Source organism: Balaenoptera physalus, assembly GCF_965194825.1.
Source record: "Balaenoptera physalus genome assembly, chromosome: 8".
NCBI classification, from domain to species: Eukaryota; Metazoa; Chordata; class Mammalia; order Artiodactyla; family Balaenopteridae; genus Balaenoptera; species Balaenoptera physalus.
The window spans coordinates 2,482,538-2,505,577 of record NC_138887.1 but is presented as its reverse complement, the minus strand read 5'-3'; the positions used below and the strand labels follow the sequence as shown (position 1 = coordinate 2,505,577).

The following is a 23,040-nucleotide window of genomic DNA, read 5'->3' as shown; positions in this document are numbered from 1 at the left end:
ATTTCAAAGATAAGGACTTCGAGGCCCGATGGCATTAAGAAAATATGCAGGGCCTCCCACTCCACCCGCGCTCCGGTGCTGGCACTCAGATGGGGAAACCGTGGCTACGAGAGAGTCTAGGCTCCAGACCCGGCTGGAGGCGAGCTGACACTCGAGCCCAGGTTTCCCGGTCCCGGGAGGGACCGCAGCCCACGGCACAGCCCGTGCAGCCATCTCTCCTCTGTCCTGTCCTCTCGCTGCGCCCGGGACGGAGGATCGAGGCCGCACAGTTCCTTCTTGAGTTTCAAAGAATTCGCTTGCAAATTGCCTTCCAGGACAGGTCCGATGTGTGTTTCGCGGACGCCCCAGCCTGGGTGGTCGGGGTCCCGCGTCCGGGGGTCCCGGGGGCGGGACGAGGCGTCCCGGCGCCCCCGCCCGGCTGCGGGTCCGCAGCTCCCCGCGCCGGCCCCCGGCAGCAGCAGCGGCCTCCGGGAGCTCCGGCCCCGCGCCCCCCGCGCCCCGCCCTGCGCCCAGGCCGCGGCCCCGCCCGCGCTGGCGCCCCCGAGCGGTCCGGGCGGCGGCGGCGGCGGGAGGAGGAGCAGGAAAAGCGACCGGGGGAGGAGGCGGAGGCGGCGGAGGCGGAGGCTGAGGCGGCGGCGGCGGCGGCGGCGGCGGCGGCGGCGGCGGCGGCGGCGGGCGGGGCCGGGCGGGTTTAAAGCCCATCGAGGGGGTGGGGAGGCCGGGAGGAGGCAGGGAGGGACGCGAGCGGCGCGCCGCGGTGGGCTGGGCGCTCGGAGGCCGCGGAGCCCCGCGCGGAGCCCAAAGTTTGCGCGCGGTCCCCGGGCGGCGGCGCGCGGGGGCCGGGACCGCCCTGCGCGCCGCCCTCGCCCCGCGGGACCCGCGCCGCCCCGGCCGCGCCGAGGGTCGCGGGCGGCCAGGCGGAGGCGGCCGGGAGCGGCGCCGCGGCAGGTACGGAGTTGGGCGGCGAGCGCGGCGCCAAGTTACTTTGTGGCCGGCCGGCGGGCGGGCGGCAGTCCCGGCGTCATTGTCTGCGCGCGGGCCGCCCGGGCCGGGGACGCCGGGCGCCGCGGGGGCGCGGCGGGCGGAAGGGCGTCGCCTCGGGCCGGGGGCTGCGGCGCGCGAGGGCGGGGACCCGGCGCGGCGCGCGGCGTCGGCGACCCCAGGGAGCCGGGGAGCCCGGGCGGCGCCCGCTGGAGCCCTCCTGTCCGACGCCGGCGGCTCGCGGGCCGGACCGGGGCTGGGGCGGGGGTGTGGGCCGCGTCACCGGGCGGTCAGGGCCAAGGCCGCGCTCCCGGGCCGCCCGGAGAGTGGGCGCCGCGCGCCCCTGCAGCCCCCGGTGCGCCCGCGCCCGGGCGGTGGGGCCGGACCCTCCCGAGCCGGAGTGCGCCCGGGCCTGGGATCTTTCCCTCTGGTTCTGCCGGTGACCCCGCTGCCCGGGCCTAACCCCAAGTCGAGGGCGCGCGGGTTAGCGGCCCGCCAGCCGGGGAAATGTGATAAGAGCCGTGCCGTTCACAGAAGGCAGTTTCTGATGCAACTCTCGGCCTCTGCGATCTCCTCTCCCCACGCCTGCCTGGCGACGGCCCTCGAGCATGTGCGTTATGGAAATGAGGGTATTCTCCACTTTTTATTGTGTTCGTCTTGTCTTGGGGTTGGAAAAAACGCCAACTTTCTGTCGTTTGCATTGACGAGGCGGTGGGTCACGTAGGGGAGCCACAGGTGACTTGGCTCGGGCCCGGACCTTTTCGGCTGCTTTCTTGCAAACGTTGTCCCCAGCTTCATTCAAGAGATGCGAAGAAAAGACCCAAACAAGTAGCGCTCGTGAGTAAACACGCGTTATTGCACAACTTTCTCTTTGCTGCTGTTTACGAGGCCAGGCCCAGGACACTTTGTTTCTGAAAATGCTGATTCAGCCGTTTGGAGCCCCCGAGTTTCAGAAATGGTGCTCTCTCTAACGTTTCGCTGAGTTTTACTAAGAACACATGTTGTTAGCACGGCAACAGGCGTTGACTGGGGTTTACAGCACCAAGCTGGACGGTTTTCACAAGAGTTGACCTAGAGTTCTCTTCGTTCTTTCCAGGAGGAAAAATGGATAGGATCTAGGTTTCTGTAGCAAAAGAAATTCTGACTTCTGGCGATGGTGGTGTCTTTTACGGTAGTATTTTATTAGGGAAAAAGCTCTGAAACCAAAGTGTTTCCAGGAATGATGGTAGATGACTGCGTTTTTCGGTTAAAAATCAGAACTCTAGGATTACTGCATATAATATTTGAGTTTTATTGAGGACCCTTGAAAGAGAAGGACCACACAGGCCAATCCCAGGATTACAGGGAGAGAATTTGAGGACAGAGAGAGTCACACACCCAGCAAGCTGCTTGCGTAATTGAGAACTGTAGCGAGGGATACTTCTGTAGCATTTCACGGTTTACCAGACACGTTCAAAGCCTAATTGCTTTAAATCCTCTACAGCCTCCTGCTACCCATTTTACAGGCATGGAAACTGAGGCTCATGAGATTAATTGGCATGCCCGGGGTCACGGGCCCAGCAAGTGCCAGAGTTATCACCAGAGCCTAAGCTTTGGGGTTTTTTTTTTTTGGTTTTTTTTTTTTAAGCTCTGTTAGGTTCCTCCTTCTGTACAGGTGCATCTGCCTCTAAAAGAGAAACGGCCCTTCCCCGTGCCGGTCACACACCCGGAGAACCAGGAGGCTCTGTTACCATTCCCGGGGCTCCCAGCCTTCCAGATTTTTGCCCTATCACCAGGCTATTATCAATAACTTCTTTTGTCCACTTACTTTTTGTGCTTAAATCCACATTTAGTTTGGGAGGAAACTTTGATACCCACGAACTAATGAGTCTGAAACAGTAGTTTTGTTTATTGTCATTAAAATCATGTTTTAATAAAAGCTGTGTCCCCCTAACGTCATGTATTGCGTGTTGCCCATGGTCTGCACTGCTTTGGGGGCAGCATTGGACTGGGCAAAATGCCTTTCATTGTGGTCCAGGAACGCGGAGCTGGGCATGTTCATGCCAGCTACTCGTCCAGGGCTTGTAGGGTGGTAGCTGCCAGGGTCGGAACCTGGGGCAGCCCTGGCCCAGTTACAGTGACCATCTCTGTGGCCGCTGACCCTCAAATGGGAGAGAGGAGCAAAGCCAGACTCTTAAGAGCTGTTCCCGAACTTTTGATTTGGATGATGAGGCTGGTCTAAGACTTTACAACATATAGAAACCAGACTCCTGCTTGAACAGAGATATCTACCGTGCCTTCACCTTCATCTGACAGCTTTAGAAATTCTAGGTTGGTATATTTGATAAAACCTAATGCTTTCAAGGCGACATAATTTAAGAAACTTATTTCCTTGGAGTTCTGTCCAACTCTTAACCACAGGGGAAGAGGACCGTGCACAGCGGTTGGCTGGCCTGCCTCTCAGAACTGTGAGACTGACCGCAGGGAATTCTGTCCTGCTTCATGGGGAGAAGCGTGTGCGTTTGCAGCTCGGGCTGTGATCCCTGTGTCTGTTTCTCAGGCCGTTAAACCAAGGTGGAATCGTGTGGGCCCATAAGGAGAAAACATTTGCTATGCCTTTCTTTGAAGTAATCAGTCATATGTTCAGAATTTAACTAAAACTTTTCCTGCCAGTTGAGAATTTATTTCACCTGTCTTTACTTTTTGCTTAACTGTGGATGTATGGGAGATTATGGAAGACGTTAGGGCAGTCAAGCGACTTGGTTGGCAAGGCTTGGCAAACTGGTGCTTTGGGGATCTGGGAACCTCCTACAAGGCCTGTGTGCTAACTTTAGTGTTTATAACTGATCACACCCATTCAGGCGCTGGCTGGTGTTTACTTTGTGTTAGCGTTTTATGGCACATTTCTGGGGAGCTGTTCCCCCACCTTCTCCATCCAGCGTCCGTGCTCCTGGCGATCATGGGTCTTGTTAACTGTAAGGAGATGAAAGCAGGTGAAGCTTAAAATCTCCAGGCTGCTGGCTTTTCTTTAATAATGTAAGGCATGGTATGACTGTTTTTTGAGATGGCAACAAGGAAAGCCACGTCCCAGAGTTATCAAAAATCCTCCCAGAGGTAGAAGTGAGTGCTTGTGACTTTCCCCTTTGGGGATATACCAACGCCAAAAAGCTGTCCCTTTCTGCTCGTGTAGTGGGAGAGGTGGGCTTGAGAATGAGAGAAGCCTTGCTTGCCCAAGTGCTCTTTTGTCCGTTTGTGAAAGGGATGGGTGTTGAGGTGGAAATGACTTCTCTGGCCCTTAAGTCATAGTCTTGCTTTAGAATCCCTGCCCGGAATGCATGGGATGAAGTTGGTGGGTAATGACTGGTTGCCCCTGGGAAAACTAGGATATTTTTCCTGTTTTTCCACCATTGAATTTACATATGGATTGGGGGGGAGAGTAGAAGACTGTTTTGATTGTCACAAATTGCAGTGCCTGAAAACATTCTTGAAGCTGATTGTCTTTAAAAAAAAAAAAAAAAAAAAAAGTCATCTTGCTCCCTTTTGCTTTGCCCGGGTAGACCCCTGGTTCTTCCATTTACTAGCTGGGTGAGCGGGTTAACTAAGCTTATTGGTAAAATGAGAGTCACAGGGGTGCTGACCTGTGGGGAGGGTGGGGTGCACCTTGGCATGTGGCACGTGTGAGGGCTCAGAGACACTGCTTCTGCGACACTGAGCCTGTCTTAGAGCAGCTCATTGGCTTGGTTATGCTGCTTCCTGTGAATTTGCAAGGTCTCTCTATTAATCAGAAGGGAGACTCTGCTTTTTTTTGTATTTTTGTCTCTGCACCCGTTAGCTGTACAAAACCTTGTGGCACTGACTGAAACTGGCTTTGAGCACCAGTCACTGTGAGCGAGAAGCCTCTCCTGGCCTCTGAGTAGCCGACACTTCGAACTGCCCACGGGTAGGATGCTATGAGCAGAGGTGGACAGTGGGATGGAGACCTCGCCTGGCCGCAGACCACGGGGAAGAGCAGGCGTCAAACACTGGTTCTTTGTGACCAGGAGCAAGAGATGGGCAGCGGCTGAGATGCACGGGCTCAGACCGCCTGTGGCGCTGGGCGTCTGCATGGAGACCGCTGGGTGCAGGCACGTGGGGACACACGGCATCTGTCTTCAGGACCCCGGGGTCTGGAGTCTGCAGAGATGCTTAGCCCAGCTGGGACTGAAATGCACGTGGACTGCCGGTCCCGACGGGCTGACTTTGCCCCAGGGAGCAGCTCCTGCACCCTGTCCGAGGGCTGTGTGCCGGGCAGCCCTGCCTCTCCCTGAAGTCGGGCTGGGTTTTCGGGCCAGGGCCATGGGCCCGGGCCCCAGCAGCTGCAATCTCGCCTAGTAATGTGGGCTCAAAAAGCACTTGGCACAGAAAGGGGTTGCTGTGTTTTGTCTTTCTTCACTGTGTTACTGTCACCACAACTAAAAGCAAGGTGGGCAGCTGGGACCCTCCATTGTCCTTGTGCTGCCCCTGGAACTGCCCGGTGGCCCTCTGTCCGACCCTGTCTGTGAGCTCTCTGGTGTCTCACTCTTCAAGAGAGAACCCAGGGGGCACCTAAAGACCCGTGTCAGGTGGGCGCCAACAGGGAGGGGCCTTCAGCTAGCCTGGGTCACACCTGAGATACTTCTCAGAGGAGAGGGACACTGCGTACTCACTTCTCCAGCCAGTTGGGCCTTTGGTTTCCATATTGTTTTTTTTGGGAAACTTTCATCCCTGGGAGTGTCTTCTTCCAACCTTTTATGAGTTGCAAACATCCTTTAATCTAAAGACTTTTATTATGCCCCATAGCTGATAGTAATCTTAGAGTTCCTTGCTCCAAGAAACTCATCGTGACCAAAAAGCTACTATGAACTGAGGGACGTTTAAATTCAGGAGTTTGTACGGTAGCGTCATGCACATGGGAGGTCTCCCCTGGCCTAAGGGTGATGCCTGCACTAGATCCGGGACACTGCTTAGGAGTCTTCCCGTGGGCTGGGAGGTTGAGCTGGGTGATGTCCTGGTTGGACCAGCACAGTCTGTGAGTGTGCTACCCAAGAGCCTCCAAGTTGCCTTTTCTGGAATGCCTCTGTGCTCCTCTGAAGAACTGTGTAGATCTCATGGAGACCCCTCCAGGATGTTTCTAGATAAAGGAGTGCATGAGACCTTCATGGCATCTCCCTAGTGGAGGAAGGGGGGTAAGGCAGGACAGCTCTTTGCTCCCTAGTTGGGCCATTCCTTAACTGCAGTCATGTCCTGGCCCTTCTCCCCACCGTGGGGCCTGCAGGGCCACGGTGGACACAGCCAGCCTCTGTCGTGTCCTGCTGTCCCCAGGTAGGGCCCCGTCTTCTGCTTTCCTGGCCTTCCCAAGCAGGTTCTGTCCGTTTGAAGGGTCACTGGCTTTCTAATCCCTCAACACCCAGGGCATACTTGAAATTTAGTTTTTTTAATCAGTGATAAAGGTTTAAAGAGTCAATTCCCCAGAAGTAACCAGGCTTATCAGCCGACCTTTTCTGTATTCACCTCCATGTTTCTAAGCAGATGTCTGTGTAATGTATTGTAGTTCCTTGCTGCCTTCCTTGCTCCCTCTTCACCCTCCCAGGCCCCGGCTTCCCGTAGGATTCTTTGACTTCCCTGCTTAGAAGGTGAGGAGGCCGACCTCCGTCCCATCATCCTGACCTGTACTTCCTGTCTCCCATTGTCTCTATGGTGAGATTGGCTGGACCCGGCACGCAGTGCTGATGCCATGGCAACAGCCCTAAACACTGCTGGTGGAGCCAGGTAGCGTGCTGTGATCACTTTCTCTGTCTTGCAGGGCGTCTTGCTTTCTTCTGGAGTTGTATTTGCATTCGCTTAGTAGTTGAGGTGCTTATCACTCTTGACCCCCACCTCCACTCCAAGCTGACACAGGTGTGCAAATATTCTTTCAGACACCGCAGGTATCCAGCCAGTTGTGTCTTTGGGAAGCAACCTCTTGTGTGCCTTTCGTCCCCAGGTGCCTGGCTGCCCACCAGGCTCCCTGCCCAGCTTTATCCCGGCCTCTTCCTCCTCCATTATCCTGAGCAGGCCCTTTGTTCTTTTCTTGGCTCTCATGATTCCTCTTTCCTGGTTTCTTCCCACAATTTGATGGAGACCATTCCATAATAGATTCCAAAAAAAGAGGTGCATGCAAATTTTTTGAGACCTTGCGTGTCTGAAAATGTCCTTATTGTACTCTTCACTCTTCAGTGTTTTTTCTTTTTCCTTCTTTTTTTTTCATGTCTGGAAGCTTGTAGGATTTTCTCTTTGTGCCTTTATTCAGAAATCCCTTGTAGATGTGCCTGGTTGGGTGTCTACGTCTATCGTGCAGGGTACATCAAGAGCCCCTTCAAGCTGGAAACTCAGATCCTTGGGGCTGGGACCTGTTTTTGAATTAATTCTTTCATTTCTTTTTTTCCCATCTTCCTCTTCTTTCTTTCTAGAATTGCTTTTATATGGGTGTTAGCTGCCCGGACTGGTTCTCTAATTACCTTTTGTCTCCTATCTGAATCTGTTGAGTTCTGCTAGGTTGTGGAGTATATCATCTAGACTTTTTAACCTTTTTTACTGGATTTTAAATTTCTGTTTTCATTTTTAATTTCTAAGGACCTCTTTATTTCTTTTTTGATTATTATTTTTATGTAGACTTTATTTTTTGGAGCAGTTTTAGATCTACTGCAAAACTGAGCAGAAAATAGAGAGATTGACCCCCCGGCCCTCAAGCCTCCCCACTGTCAACTTCCTCCAGCACAGTGGGATGTCTGGTGCAGTCAGTGAGCCAGCATCGTTACCCTGAATAATTATTCTTCTTTTAATGGCGCAATATTCTGATTTCATAGATGCGTTATTTTTTTAAACCTCTTTCTGGATATATTAGTTACCTTCTTTTTTTTTTTTTTTCCTTTTTCTTACATAGTTTCTTCTCTACAATTTTTACATTATTTATTTTCCTGCACATTTGGGTCTGGCGTACCCAGAAAGCAGAACCTATGGCAGGCAAGAACTTGGCGGGTGTGTTTTATGTTTTATTTGGACGTGCAGGGCTACGGAGGCAGCGGTGAGGGAAGGGGGGGCCCTGGGGCTGGTACCCAGGCGGCTGCCTGGGCAACTGAGAGGAGCCCATGGTCCATATTGTGATTCCCCAGACGGTCCTGGGGGCGGCAGGGGGGAGGGGAAGAGCTTCCAGTCGGTGCCCATTCCTTCCATGGAGGCCTGGGCGCGAGCCTGCAGGTGCTGGGTGCAGGCCACGTGGGCAGGCCGTCCCAGGCCTTGGGGCTTGTCGCGCCTGAGCCCCGGTGGTCGCCCCAGCAGTGGCCAGACAGAGACCCAGACAGGCGAGGCTGATGGGGTGGTGTCTGACCCATTGCGCTTGTCCCTCATCTTTTGGGCTCAAGGCTTTGCTTAGATGTCGGGGCCCTGCTGTGCCGTCCACGTTCAAAGGCGTCCCTGGGAGGCTGATGGTGGGCCTCGGGGTATGGCTGTCTGGTTTGCCCCATTGTGTGGGAAGCCCCCGGTGCTCCAGTCTTGGGTCTTTTCTCCTCGGAAGGGGCCAGACTGTCTGAAGAAGCCTCTTTTCATCCCCACGATCTGGGCCTGGGAGCCCTGGAGCCGTCAGCCGTCCCATCAGAATCAGCAGCACTGACCCCCTGTGCTCAGTGTGGTACCGGAGGCCACAGCCCTGTCGCTGCTTCAGGAGAGAAACCCACCTGCTGGTGGTGAGAGCGGGGCACTCGAGGGGTCCAGCCGAGCCTTGGACTTTCTGTGACCCCTCTTGCTTCCTTGCTTCTGACACTTGGGCCTTGTGGTGTGTGGGGCTCCATCTCCTCTTCTGGCTTGGCGTTCAGCGCACACCATCCAGCCTTTATGCCTTTTAAAAGATTCCCTTTGGAGGCCCTCTGTTCCCAACCCAGAGGCTGCAGGGTGCGTGGGATCATGCCAAGGAGCTCACGTCCAGGTTGAGAGCAGCGGGGTGGGGGAGGCCGGCACACCTAAGCCACCACCTCGAGGAGCAGCAGACAGGCCTCAGGTCTGGATCCCGAAGGAAAGCTGGGTCTCCCCTGCCAGTGACTGGCTCTGGGACTGTAGGAGAGTTCATCTCTGAGCACCGTGATTTCCTCTGGATTCTCAGGGTTGCGTCCTGTGCCTCGGTTCCCTCTGCTGCATCTCCACCTCCCGGAGAGGCCAGGCCGGGCCTGTGGCCTTGCACTTGGGGTTGGATGCCCTGCTCTCAGCTGCTCTCAGAACTGGCCTCCACGGCTTTCATTTGATTGACTTTAAAATATGAAAATAATGTGGTCCTGCTCACCGTGGAGCCCCTCCTCTGGCCACTTTGTCCTGGGAGCTGCACATTGGTGCCTTCTCTGTGCGTCTGAACATGGCACCTCGATGCCACTGCCCGCTCCCCAGTCCCCATTCCTGTGAGCGTGGTTCAGCATCCAAGTTTACTGTTCTAAGTGCCATCCCAGCCCTTCCCGCCACGCACTTCAGGAGGGAGGACTGTGGTATCCTTGCTAGCTCGGTCGCCTTGGGCAAGTCACTTACTCCAAGCCTTCTTGTCTCCTTCGTTTGTTTCAGGGTTGTGTTCACATTTGTGTATGTATAGTTGTATGTTTGTAATGAAATCAAAGTGACTAGCACAGCGCCTGCTGCACATGCAGTACTGTTATTTCCTTTGTATTGTTGTAAATGGAGCCCCGCTTTCTGCGTGACATCCAGTAGCTTTGCACTCGTGGCTTTAAGAAATAGCCTTTCCCTTCCTTGCTGTTCTTGCTCTGGCATTTTGGGGAGGGCTACGAGAGGATCCTAACCCTGGAAAACCAGAACTGGCCGGCCTTGGTGGTCACGCGACCCCCCTCCGCCAGGTGAGGGGAGCGAGTGGAGGTGCCCAGTCCCATGTCGGACTGATGTTGGGTCTGAGATTCCCCCCACCCGGGGCTCTGCATCGTTTGACGGGTGGGTCAGGAGGATTTTGGCATCTGACAGTGGCCAGTGTGTCCTTCTCCATCAGGGTGGAGGTAGCCCGGGGGGGTGTGCATGGGATAACGGAGGGAGGAAGGGGTTCTTTGGGATTGCCTTGAGAACCAGACATCCAGGGGATGCGGGGCCTGGGGGCATGACCTTGTCACATGGAGTTTGGTCCTGGGATTCCTGTAGTGCACCTCGACCAGGCTGTGCTCTGGCCCTTCCTTAAAAGTGCCGTCCCCTTGAAGTGGAGGCGTGTGGTCCTAGGACGGGGTCCGGGGTTCCGCCGCAGGGTCCTGTGTGCACATGGTGGGGTGAGTCGTATCGGGCACGTTTGGGAGGCAGGGTGGTAGCCACTCCTGCGGGGTTGTCTTCCACCCTTCTCCGCGTTAGAGCACATTAGGCTGTGTCCAGGGGTGCTCGGGACCCCAGGATCCGTGTTTCTATTCTGAAGGCTCCTGATTGGGGCGGAGCCGTGCGGACCCTGGTCGCTCTCCCGCCCTGCGCACTGCGCCCTACTCCTTGGTACCCGAGCCCCGGCTGCGGGAGCGCAGCGACCCCGTGCGGCGGCTCCGGCACAACCTGTAGCGGGCAGGCACCAGGATGCGCCGGAGTCCAGCCCACGGTGGGCTCTGTTCTGGTCCACGCCCCGGCCGGGAGGGGCCAGCCCGGGGTCGCCTGCACAGGCCCTGGCGGTCAGCGGCGCGCCGTCCTCGCTGCGCCTTTTGGTGGCGGAGGGTCTCCGAGGGGCGCGCGTTCTCGGAAGCGCGACTCCCGGACCGGTCGAAGGCCGTGCCACCGCCGGAATCCAGGATCCCACGGCCTTTGTGGACGTTAGCCAGGGGACGGTGTTATGTAACCATTTGTAATCTTCATTGTTTAATGTGTAACAAGTAGTAACTGCACCCAGATAAGTCTGTCCACTATCTCTTAGCCGAGTGGAGGGCAGTGGGTGTGGGAACCAGCTGGGGAAACGAACAGATGGGGCTTCTGGGAGAATGGGACTTTTTTCTCTGCTGAAAATGGAATGCCAAGGCCTGGCTGGACTTTTTTTTTTTAAACATCTTTATTGAAGTATAATTGTTTTACAATCGTGTGTTAGTTTTTGCTTTAGAACAGTGAATCAGCTATACATATACATGTATCCCCATATCTCCTCCCTCTTGCGCCTCGCTCCCACCCTCCCTATCCCACTTCTCTAGGTGGTCATAAAGCACCCAGCTGATCTCCCTGTGCTATGCGGCTGCTTCCCACTAGCTATCTATTTTACATTTGGTAGTGTATATATGTCCATGCCTGGCTGGACTTCTGTTTAACCTCGATGGCATGTGTAATCTGGCATCAAAGCCTCAGGTAAACACATCTGGCCATGTTGCGTCTTTGTTCGTGAGCCTGCGCTCTCATTGGGGGACACCTCTTGGACCATTAAGGTCAAGTGAGGCAGATGTTGGGGAGATATCACCCTCTTGATGGGGTCCAACTAATTGCTCCAAACACAGGTGGGACTTCCTTGCCCGCCCACTTCAGAAAACAATCAGATCACCTGTTAACACGTGGATTGTCTCTTTGATCAGCTGCCATTTGTCGGTTGGTGGCAGGAGTCCCTGCCAGGGTGTTGATAGAGGTCTCACTGTAGGCACCGCGCACAGCGCACAGGTAGCTATTGTCCTGCTGTCTGTACTGCCAAAGGTCTCCCTCCCAGTGAGTGAGCAGGAAGTGGGCGCCTTCGCTCTTTGGTCTCTGTAAGGATGAAAGGCCACCAGCGACCGATCAGGGATTTTGATGATGCCCCAAAGTGCTGAGCTTCAGGTCCAGTTAGAAGTGGCCCCGGGGACCAGGCCACTGCCTTGACTCTGGTGCATGTCTCTGCTCCTGGGCCTTCAGTGGCATTTGTGGGGCTGTCCTTGTGTGCAGTGGAAGCAGGTCATGACCCCTCTTTAGCTGGGACCCACGAGCTCTGTGTGTTGGGTGGGGATGCAGGCGGCTCATGGGGATTTTGGTCTCCTCTGGTACTCCAGAACATCGGGTGGCGGAGACCCACGGAAGAACACTTACTTAAAATTTGGGGTACTCGGCAACCGTACGCTGAGGTGCGGTCTCCTTGTGGGGTGGGGCGGGCGTCAGGGTGAAGCAGGGACCACGGGTACTGCCCTGGAGGGTTGAGCAGGATGTGTACTCGCTGCTGAAAAATGCACTCCGTAGAATTAATGGTCCTTCCACTGTCTGTTCATTTTCATTGGGGGTTCGAGGAATTCCTGAACGGAATTTCCTTGGCTGCGTCTGCGAGCTGGCTTCTGAGTGCGGTGCTGGTGGCACCTTGGCTGTTGGTCTGTTTGTTAATCACATGTGGCCCCTGTGGTCATGCAGGACCCAGTGGTGGGTCCGTGCTCAGGTTGGGGAAGGGTTTTGAAGGCTGCTGCAGATGGCTGAGGACCTGCTCCATCCGTCCTTGGACAGGTGCTGGAGGAGCCTGTCTGCCTCCTTCGTCTGGGCCCGCCCCACTTAGCCTGAAAGCAGGGCCTCCTCTGGAGGAAGGGGGACCGCAGCAGAGGGATGGCGTGGGTTCACCCTGCAACGAAGAAGTGATGTAAATAAGCTTCGAGGATATATTGTACAGCGCAGGGAATATAGCCAATATTCTATAGTAAGTATAAGTGGAGAATAATCTATAAAAATTTTGAATCACTGTATTTTACACCTGAAACTAATAAAATATGGTAAATCAAGTATACCTCAATTAAAAAAAAAAGTGATGTGTGTTTTGCACTTATTTTCCTGGAGGGCCCTGGCAAATTTCTGTATGGACACAGGTTAAATATTAACAGTGTCTGAAAACAGCTCTTCTTAAACTTCAGTATACCCATGAATCTCCTAGGGATGCTGTTAAATGCAGGTTCCAGCTCAGTGAGACGGGTGGGGCCTGACCTCCCACATCTCTGACCGACTCCCAGGCCACACACCTGCTCCTGGTCAGGGCCTTGTTTTGTGTACTAAAGTCGATGCATTTCCTCTCCCTTTATCTTCAGTGTCTTTTTCTCTAGAAATTCTCTGAAAAGGACACTTTACCTTCCTTGTAAGAGCTGTTATTACTGATGCTATTACTTTAGTCTGAGAATTTTACTGAGAATTTTTAGTGATTAACCCTACGTTGTTATATGTGGCATTCTGTTTTGTGTTATTTATTTTGTGCCCTTTTAAAATTAATTAAAAAAATTTTAATATAATTTATAAAGGTTACGCTCCATTTACAATTATTACAAAGTATTGGCTATGTTCCCCATGTTGTACAATACATCCTTAAGCCTATCTTACACCCAGTAGGTTGTACCTCCCCCTCTCCCCACCCCTGTGTTGCCCCTCTTTCCCCCACAGGTAGCCACTAGTTTGTTCTCTGTATCTGTGAGTCTTCTTCTCTTGTTATATTCACTAATTTGTTGTATTTGTTATATTCCACAGATAAGTGATATCAAACAGTATTTGCCTTTCTCTGTCTGACTCATTTCACTTAGCATAATACTCTCCAAGTCCATCCATGTTGCTGCAAATGCCATTATATCCTTTTTTATGGCTGAGTAGTATTCCACTTATATGTGGCATTTGTAAATGTGTCCATACTTTATTCCATTTATAAATATGGGCACAGAGTCCTGCTTTGACATTTACTTGGGTTGCCGTGGGTTTTATTCAGTGGTTTCTCTTTTGTTTATGATGAGAGAGAACTTTGAGAAAGGTTTGCAGCCTTTTGGATCTTGAATGGTCTAGAAGCCCTGCCTGCTTTCATTTTAGGAATGTAGCATTTGTGGCCCCATTGTGGCCTCACTGCTGTTGAGGCCCTGCTTAGCACCTTTACGTCTCAGCATCAGGTGAAAACCCCGGGTGACCTCAAGTGGTGGAGAGAGACAAGTCCTGTGTCCCTAGGAGGCTCCCTCCCTATCCGTCTTCTGTCAGCCTGAGCTTTGCCCTCTGCTGGATCCTGGGGCCAGGTGGTCTTTCCCATTAGGGGAGGTGGCCTTACAGCAGCTTTGGTCTTAACTTGCATCTGCGAGCCTGTGTTCTCTGTGTCAGGCTGCACGCTGCAGTGTCACCTCTTCTTCTACCTTTTGAAAAATTCTGCCACCAACATCCTTCCTTCGATAATGGGCCCTTGGGAAATTTTGTGTTCTTGCCCCCTAGTTGGTCAGCACGAGCATTGAAGAACCCCGTGGGGGCTTTGGACCTCGCTCCTTGGTCATCTTTTATCAAGCATCGTGGTGATGTTGAACAACTTAGTGTTTCTTGAAGGTTAATACGTGCCACGAGAGCTAATATTCATGGCCAAACAGCCAGACTCTTTTCCGCAGGGGCTGCACCATTCTGCCTTCTCATCATCTGTGCACAGGTGTTTCAGTTTCTCCCAAATCCACACTAATACTTGGTAATTTCCAATTTTTCTTTGTCTTTTTCCTTTCTTCCTTCCTTCCTCCCTCCCTCCCTCCCCCCCTCTTTCCCTTCCTTCCTTCCTTCCTTCCTTCCTTCTTCCCTCCCTCCCTCCCTCCCTTCTTTCCTTCTTTCCTCCCTCCCTCCCTCCCTTCCTTCCTTCCTTCCTTCCTTCCCTCCCTCCTTCCTTCTAATAGCTGTCCTAATAGGTATGAAGTGGTATCTCACTGTGGTCTTGATTTTCTTCTTCAGTTGTAGGCACTCTTCATCTATCCTGGATATTAATCCCCTATCAGATAATATGACTTGTAACTATTTTGTCCCTTTCTGTGGGTTATCTTTTCACTCTCTTGTCTTATAGTACATAAAAGTTTGTAATTTTGATGAGGTTCAATTTGTCTATTTTTTTAATTAATTATTTTTGGAGTATAGTTGATTTACAATGTTGTGTTAATTTCTGCTGTACAGCAAAGTGAATCAGTTGTACATATACATATATCCACTCTTTTTTAGACTCTGTTCTCATATAGGTCATTACAGAGTATTGAGTAGAGTTCCCCGTGCTATACAGTAGCTTCTTATTAGTTATCTATTTTATATATGCGTGTATATGTCAATCCCAACCTCCCAATTTATTCCTCCCCCCCTCCCCCCTTGGTAACTATAGATTTGTTTTCTACATCTGTGACTCTATTTCTGTTTTGTAAATAGGTTCATTTGTACCATTTTTTTAGATTCCACGTATAAGCGATAACGTAAGATATTTATCTTTGTCTGACTTACTTCACTCAGTATGACAATCTTTAGGTCCATCCATGTCACTGCAAATGGCATTATTTCATTCTTTTTTATGGCTGAGTAATATTCCATTGTATATATGTGCCACACCTTCTTTATCCATTCATCTGCTGATGGACATTTAGGTTGCTTCCATGTCCTGGCTATTGTAAATAGTGCTGCAATGAATGTTGGAGTACACGTATCTTTTTGAATTATGATTTTCTCTGGATATATACCCAGGAGTGGGATCATATGGTAGCTCTATTTTTTTAGTTTTTTAAGGAACCTCCATACTGTTCTCCATAGTGGCTGTACCAGTTCACATTCCCACCATCAGTGTAGGAGGGTTCCCTTTTCTCCACACCCTCTCCAGCATTTATTGTTTGTAGATTTTTTTGATGATGGCCATTCTGACTGGTGTGAGGTGATACCTCATTGTAGTTTTTTTATTTTTTAATTCATTTATTTTTTTTATTATTTTTGGCTGTGTTGGGTCTTCATTGCTGCACACAGGCTTTCTCTAGTTGTGGCGAGCAGGGGCTACTCTTCCTTGTGGTGCGCGGGCTTCTCATTGCTGTGGCTTCTCTTGTTGCGGAGCATGGGCTCTAGGCACTCAGGCTTCAGTAATTGTGGCTCGCAGGCTTTAGAGCGCAGACTCAGTAGTTGTGGCGCACGGGCTTAGTTGCTCCACGGCATGTGGGATTTTCCCAGACCAGGGCTCGAACCCATGTCCCCTGCATTGGCAGGCGGATTCTTAACCACTGCGCTACCAGGGAAGTCTCTCATTGTAGTTTCGATTTGCATTTCTCTAATAATTAGTGACGAGCATCTCTTCCTGTGCTTTTTAGCCATCTGTATGTTGTCTTTGGAGAAATGTCTATCTAGATCTTCTGCCCATTTTTTGACTGGGTTGTTCATTTCTTTGATGTTGAGCTGCATGAGCTGCTTGTATATTATGGAGATTAATTCCTTGTTGGTTGATTCTTTGGCAAATATTTTCTCCCATTCTGTGGGTTGTCTTTTCGTTTTGTTGATGGTTTCCTTTGCTTTGCAAAAGCTTTTAAATTTAATTAGGTCTCATTTGTTTATTTTTGTTTTTATTTCCATTACTCTAGGAGGTGGATCAAAAAAGATCTTGCTGCGATTTCTGTCAGAGAGTGTTCTTCCTGTTGTGTCCTTTACTTTTGGTGTCGTATCCATGAAGTCATTTCTAAATCCAGTGTCATGAAAATACTCCCCTCTGTGTTCTAAGAGTTCTAGTTTTAGCTCTTATGTTAAGGCCTTTGATCCATTTTGAGTTAGTTTTTGTTTATGGGTAATGTAAGGGTTCACTTCATTTTCTTGCATGTGGATATCCAGTTTCCCCAGAATCATTTGTTGAAAATACTGTCCTTTCCCCATTGAATGGTTTTGGCATCTTGTTGAAAATTTACCCGCCATATGTGTGAGGGTTTATTTCTGGGCTCTCTGTTCTATTCCATTAGTCTATGTTTGTTCTCATGCCAATACTACACTGTCTTGATTACTTTGTAGTAAGTTCTGAAATCAGGAAATGTGAGTTTTCCAACTTTGTTCTTCTTTTTCAAGATTGTTTTGGCTATTCAGGGTCCCTTGAGAACCCATACAAAGTTTAGGATGGCTTTTTCTATTTCTGTAAAAATGCCAGTGTTATTTTAATAGGGATTGCATTGAGTCTGTAGATTGTTTTAACATTTGATATTTGATATTAAGTTTTCCAGTCCATGATTTAGAGATGTCTCTTCTTTATATGCATATAGAAATGTTTTATAGTTTTTCAGTGTACACGTCTTTTGCCTCTTGGTTTAAATTTACTCCTAATTATTTTATTATTCCTGATGCTATTGTAAATGAAATTGTTTTCTTAATTTCCTTTTCAGATTGCTCATTGTTGGGACATAGAAACACAACTGATTTTTGCATGTTGATTTTCTATTCTGTAACTTTGATACATTTATTAACTCTAATACTTTCTTGTGAGTGTGTGTAATTTTTAAGGTTTTCGACATATAAGATTATGTCATCTGCAAACAGATAATTTTAGTTCTTCCTTTCCAATTTGCATACCTTTTATTTTTTTTTCTTGCCTGCTCTAGCTAGAACTTCTAATACTATGTTAAATAGAAGTGTTGAACGTGGACATCCTTGTCTTGTTCCCGATCTTAGAAGAAAACCTTCACTCTTTCACCACTGAGTATGATGCTGGCTGCGGGTTTTCATATATGAAAAGCTTCTTCTGTGGCCGAACATATGGTCTGTCCTTGAGGAGGGTCCATGTACACTTCGGAAAAATGTGTATTCTCCTGTGGTTGGGGGGAGTGTTCCGTGTGCGTCTGTGATGTTCAGTTGGTTTACAGTTTTTCAGGTTCTCTGTTTCTTACTGACCTTCTGTCTGGTTGTTCCCTCCACTACTGAGAGTGGAGTGTCAAAGTCTCCACCTAGTAGTGTTGTACATCGGTCTGTTTCTCCCTTCATTTGTGTCAGTGTTTACTTCATATATTTTGAGGCTCTTTTCTCAATATGTAATGTCCTTCTTTGTCTTCTGTAATAGTTTTTACTTACAGTATATTTTGTCTGATGTTGGTATAGTGACCCCAGGTTTCTCTCTCTCTCTCTTTTTTTTAATATTAACATGCAATATCTTTTCCCATCTTTTTGCTTTCAACCTGATTGTGTCTTTAGATCTAAAGTGAGTCTCAGCATATGGTTGGATTATGTGGGTTGTTCTTTTTTTTTTTTCTTTCTCCATTCTGTCAATATCTGCCTTTTGACTGGAGGGTTTAATCTATTTACACTTAAAGTACTGATAAGGAAGAACATCTGCCATTTTTCTATTTTTTGGTTTGTGCATCTCTTATAGCTTTCTGTCCTTTATTTCTCTAGCATCCTTTCTTCTTAGAATGATCCTTATGTTTTAAGAAAGACTGCTAAGGTGTGAACAGTCACAGAGTAAATTATATTTAGGAGAATGTTTTACAAAACACCGAAACTTGAGTTGGTTTTTATGGGGCCCTTGCTATCTAGTCCCACTGCCGCTGGGCTGGGGTGATGGAGAGGTGTCTGCAGAACTCCAGAACTGCTGGGACGAGATCCCGTGCTGCTGTCTGGGAAGGAACAGAACGAGAACTTGACTGGGTGGGGGTGGATTCCTTCTTCTGCGTAGCTCTGAGTTTACAGAGTTGCATGTGATGATCCGCAGGACAACCGTGAGAGAGAGAGAGAGAGAGAGAGAGAGAGAGAGTGAGAGAGAGAGAGTCTTCCTTCTGTAGATGGGGAAGTGGGAGCCCCTCACAGTCAGATGCCTTGTTCAGGGTCAAGTGGGCATTCGTGGGAGAGTTAGAATTGCCCTCTCAGGTCTTTGGACGCCAACTCCATCATTCTCTGTATCCCTGGATGCCACCACGGAAGGAGGAAGGGAGAAGGAGGAGGTGGTGTGTTTCCACCAACGAATGCATAGGGATGTGTGTGGCAGTGTAACCTAGCAGGACCCCATGGGGCCTTCCCGGGACAGGCCTTCCCCATATCCTCTGCTTTAGCTCCTCTCTGAAGTACCTAGATAATAGTATTTGATGCACATTTCCTGAGTTTTGCAGATGTGAAAACTATCCCCACCAAATGGAAGAACTACTTGATGACCTTGAACACATAGCCCCAGGTCTCCTGCAGCCTAAGGACTGATAATGTTAAGCCCTGTGACACCGTCCTGTAGCCTCACCATCAGCCAATCAGAGAATTATGCACAGGCTGATCCCATACCCTACGACCCGCCCTCTCGCTTTGCCGAACCCCTTTGGGGAGCTCGAGGCTTTTCAGGGCGTGAGCCACCACGTCTCCTTGCTTGGCCCTGCAGTAAACCTGACTCTGCTCCAAACTCTGACGTTTCAGTTGTTTGGCCTCACTGTGTGTCGGGCACACAAACTTGCATTAACAGTAAGAGGAAGGACCTTGTCCAAGATGTGGATTCTTTGCTCTCAGGATGTGTAAACATTAAAGGAAAATGTAAGTAAATTCATTGCACGGTGCCTGACACACAGTAGGTCTTCATTCATTTCCCTTTACCTGGGGGAATTTTTCAGGAAAGATTCTGTGTTCTTGACAGTCCTGGGACTCTTGGGTTCAGGATGGTCTAGGAGCTATTAAATCTGGAGGCAAGGGTGCGTTTTGCCCTGTATTGTGATGGAACATCATTTCACCTTTGATTCCAGGCCAGGTGGCCACCTGGTAGCTTTGCGTGTTGCGGCAGAGGCCTTGGGTTTTGAGGCCTCCTGGAGGCTGGAGCCCCTCTTGCCCCACGATGCTCGCAGTTCTGTCCTTTATTTCTCACAACACTGGAGGTCGTTGGGGGTGATTCCGAGGGCGAAGGAGGCCTCCTGCATGGACCTCTATCCCCGAGGCAATCTCTCTTAGGCTCCGGTCCATTAGTGCCGGCTTTCAGGGCACACGGATGCCATTTGAGTTCACTGGACTCTTTAAAGCCTGGCAGGGTCACTTGGGGCCTTCCCGAGGTGAGGACGCGCACGCAGGCACTGGTCCTCTTGGCTCTGTGCGGGGTGGGACTCCTGAGGCTGGAGATAACAGGTATTACAGAGGCTCTTGCCCTATTTAGAAGAGCCAGTCTCACGTTCTCAGGTCAGCAGTAGATCCTCTTTCCGCTTCTTAAGCGGGGTGCAGCCCCAGGAGTGGTAATCCTCCCGCGGGAGCCCGAGGAGGTGGGAGACACCGTGGTCCCGGGGCTGTGGGCTCCCTGGTCGGGGGAAGGAAGCGCCCCCGGGATCAGCGCTGTTGGGGACAGGGGTACATGGTCGCTGTTGCCTTCGGGGCTGCCCTGCACTCTGGGTCTGCACCCGGCTCCCCGGGGGAGGGGGGAGGGGGGAGGGGGGAGGGGGGCCCCGGGGGGGGCCCCACCCAGCCTGAGGCTGTTCTAGAACTCTGCTTGAAAACTGGAAATACTGGACGTGTGACATTTCCCTCTGTTGCAGCCCATTTGGTGGCTTATTTGGGGGGGGGGCGAGGGGGGAGGGAAGAAGGTGCTGAGTGACTCAGAGCCTTGCATCTTGCCAGAATCAGCAAGGGACCAGCCACAGTCAGAGGGTACGAGCCGGGTCCCCCTGTGCACCTGGAGTAGAGTGCCCTCCGCGTGGGCTCTGGCTGGGGACTCTTTACAGGGCCACGTCTGGGGTGCGGAGTTCTGAAGTTCAGTCTCATTTCGAAGAAAATGAGAAGGGAAGAAGAAGTCTCTGTGAGTCTTGTCCCATGAGAGACAGGCTCTCTCTGCAGAGCTGGGGGCCTCAGCATTGGGGCTGGGACTGTCCCCCTGTGGGCAGGGCCTGGCCTGGGCGTGGTGACTGCTTTCAGGAATGCTTGACGCTCTTACAGGTGACAGAAGACCCCGAAGAGCTTCTGTTCACGTGGCCCTGTGTATTGCTATTTATCATTTTAGAAATGAAGATAGAAATTTAAAAAATATTGTTCTGTAAAAAGAATAATAATAAACTCACTATATGTAAACCTAAGCAACGTCTTTTAAGAAAAAATAACTATATTTTTCAAACAACAGAAGTTTAATGAGACTGACAGCATTTTACATTTTGTAAATTCCTTTCCCGTCTGGCAGGGGGTCCTGGGATCAGCTCTGCATCAGTCACGTGTCATGTGGCCTCCAGGAAGCTCTAGGATGCAGTCGGGAGAGACCAAGAGGGAAGGGACAGGTCACATCGTGGTGTCTTGCAGGAGGTTTTGGAACAGGGGCTCAAGATGCTGGGGCCCCCGCCCCCTGGGGAAGGTGGAGGAGTGCCCGGCAGGGGCACCAGCAGTCCCTTTGATTGCTTGCTTGTTTCTGTTGTGTCACCTGTAGCTCAGAGAGGCCTGAAGCCTCCAGGTCCAGAGTTATTGGGGCCACATAACGGGGAGCCTGGGTCTTCAGTCTCCTGGCATTCTCAGGCTCTTTGGGACGTTAAATTAAGTATGGATGCCAAGTGGAAATGATGGTGCCAGGAGCCACGTGTCAGCTGAGGTGACCTGCGCTGCTCAGATGGGTCTGGGGAGCGGGTGCGGGCGTCAGCCTCCAGGGGGTGACAGGAAGCTTTGCATGTCGGTCCAGGCTGCGAAGTGCGGGCAGTTCCGACATCTGGTCCAGCTGCGTTTGCTGAGCGCATCCTGCCCGCGTGTCACCCGGTGTGGGCTGCCCTGTCCTAGGCCACGGTTACAGGCGGGGAGTCCAAAGAGTCTCAGGTGCCTCCAGGAGCACGTTGGAGCCAAGGAAGGTTCACCCGCAGAGACCAGGAAGGCAGAGGAGGTGGCGCTTTTTATCGCACGCGGAAGGCGCGAGCTGTGACGAGGACGCATAGGGACCGGCGTTCTCGTCCTTCTGCCTCACTTCCTGCCGGGGGAGCAGAGGCCCGAGATGCCTGCAGCCTTGGGGGGCGGGAAGGGCCCCAGTGTGCTGCTTGGAGACCTCAGAACCTGCGGGGTGAGGGTGGGAGCCGCAGGCCAGGGCCTGAGCGCCTGCAGGGTGGGGGGCAGGGCAGTCTTGGCCACGGGGCCTGTTTTTCCTCTGTTGGGTTGAGCTGGTTTTACTCACAACGCTTCTGACACCAAATGTCAGTTTTGTGCTCCTGACGTCAGTTCTCCGACTGTCCAGGCACCAGCCGGGTGTCCTACAGCTCAGCTCAGCTCTGACACCGTCTGCCTGGAGGGAGAATCGGATCTCATAGGTTAAAGGGCCTGAAGCGACCCCGAGGGACTGTAAGGGACACAGCTCGGGAACCGCCAAATGGGAGCAATGCATGAGGTGAGGTATGGGGGTGGGGTGCACCCCTCCCAGCCCCCCAAAGTGTTCACCACCTGGGAATCTCCCTGAACCCTGTCCTTGAGGGGTTTCTGTGGAGGTTGCAGTCGGTAGGTACGATTGATTAACTCATTGGCCGTTGCATTAATTGAGTTAATTGAGACTGAGATTAATTCAGTCTCCAGCCCCTCTCCCCCACTGGAGGTCATAGGGGGAGGCTGCAAGTTCCAACCCTGTAACTGTGCCTCCGCCTTTTGGTGACCAGCCCCGCCCCAGCTGCCTGTCACCTCATCAGCATACAAAAAGACAGTCACCGCTCTGGAGATCCCAGGAGTTTTAGGGGCTGTGCCCCAGGAACTGGGATGAGACCAGATACTCATTTATTCCTTTACCATCCAGGTAATGTGAGAGAGCCTCAGAGCACATCTTTGGGGTGTCGACACCCAGTGAGCTTGGGAAGCGTGAAGGGGAGGGCAAGGGCTGGGAGAGACATGGGATCTATATTTGCAAAGAAGCCTGTTCCAGTAGCTAACGCAAGTGGTTTTGGTCACAATGAAAGATTCCTTCTTGAGTCTTGATACTGTTTTTCCTCCCCTGAAGCCCCCTGTGTGGAGTGATGGCTGACCTTTTCTGAGCATTTGGCGTCACAGCCATGGCAGACAATAGAATTCTAACAAGATTTAGTAATCTTTATAGGAGACCGTTTTTTTTTTTTTATAAACATATGTATTTTTCATAAATTCATAAATGTTCTTAATGCAGTCAGTCTTTTCTTTAATTAATTAATTAATTTATTTATTTTTGGCTGTGTTGGGTCTTCGTTTCTGTGCGAGGGCTTTCTCTAGTTGCGGCAAGCGGGGGCCACTCTTCATCGCGGTGCGCGGGCCTCTCACTATTGCAGCCTCTCTTGTTGCGGAGCACGGGCTCCAGACGCGCAGGCTCAGTAGTTGTGGCTCACGGGCCCAGTTGCTCTGCGGCATGTGGGATCTTCCCAGACCAGGGCTCGAGCCCATGTCCCCTGCATTGGCAGGCAGATTCTCAACCACTGCGCCACCAGGGAAGCCCCCTATAGGAGACCATTTGAAGTTAGTCTG

The 23,040-nt window shown here is 51.4% G+C and overlaps 1 protein-coding gene across 5 annotated transcripts in view; it reads left to right on the top strand.

Moving 5' to 3' along the window:
• Positions 1-725: 725 nt before the first annotated feature.
• Positions 726-23,040, top strand: part of LOC309666115 (growth factor receptor-bound protein 10-like) — a 122,298-nt gene continuing 99,983 nt past the window's right edge. The window contains exon 1 of one of the 5 annotated variants that reach the window (XM_082473200.1): positions 726-948. The gene's annotated coding sequence lies outside the window, so the exon portion shown is untranslated. The other 4 variants (XM_082473198.1, XM_082473199.1, XM_082473201.1 and 1 more) reach the window with 4 other exon arrangements.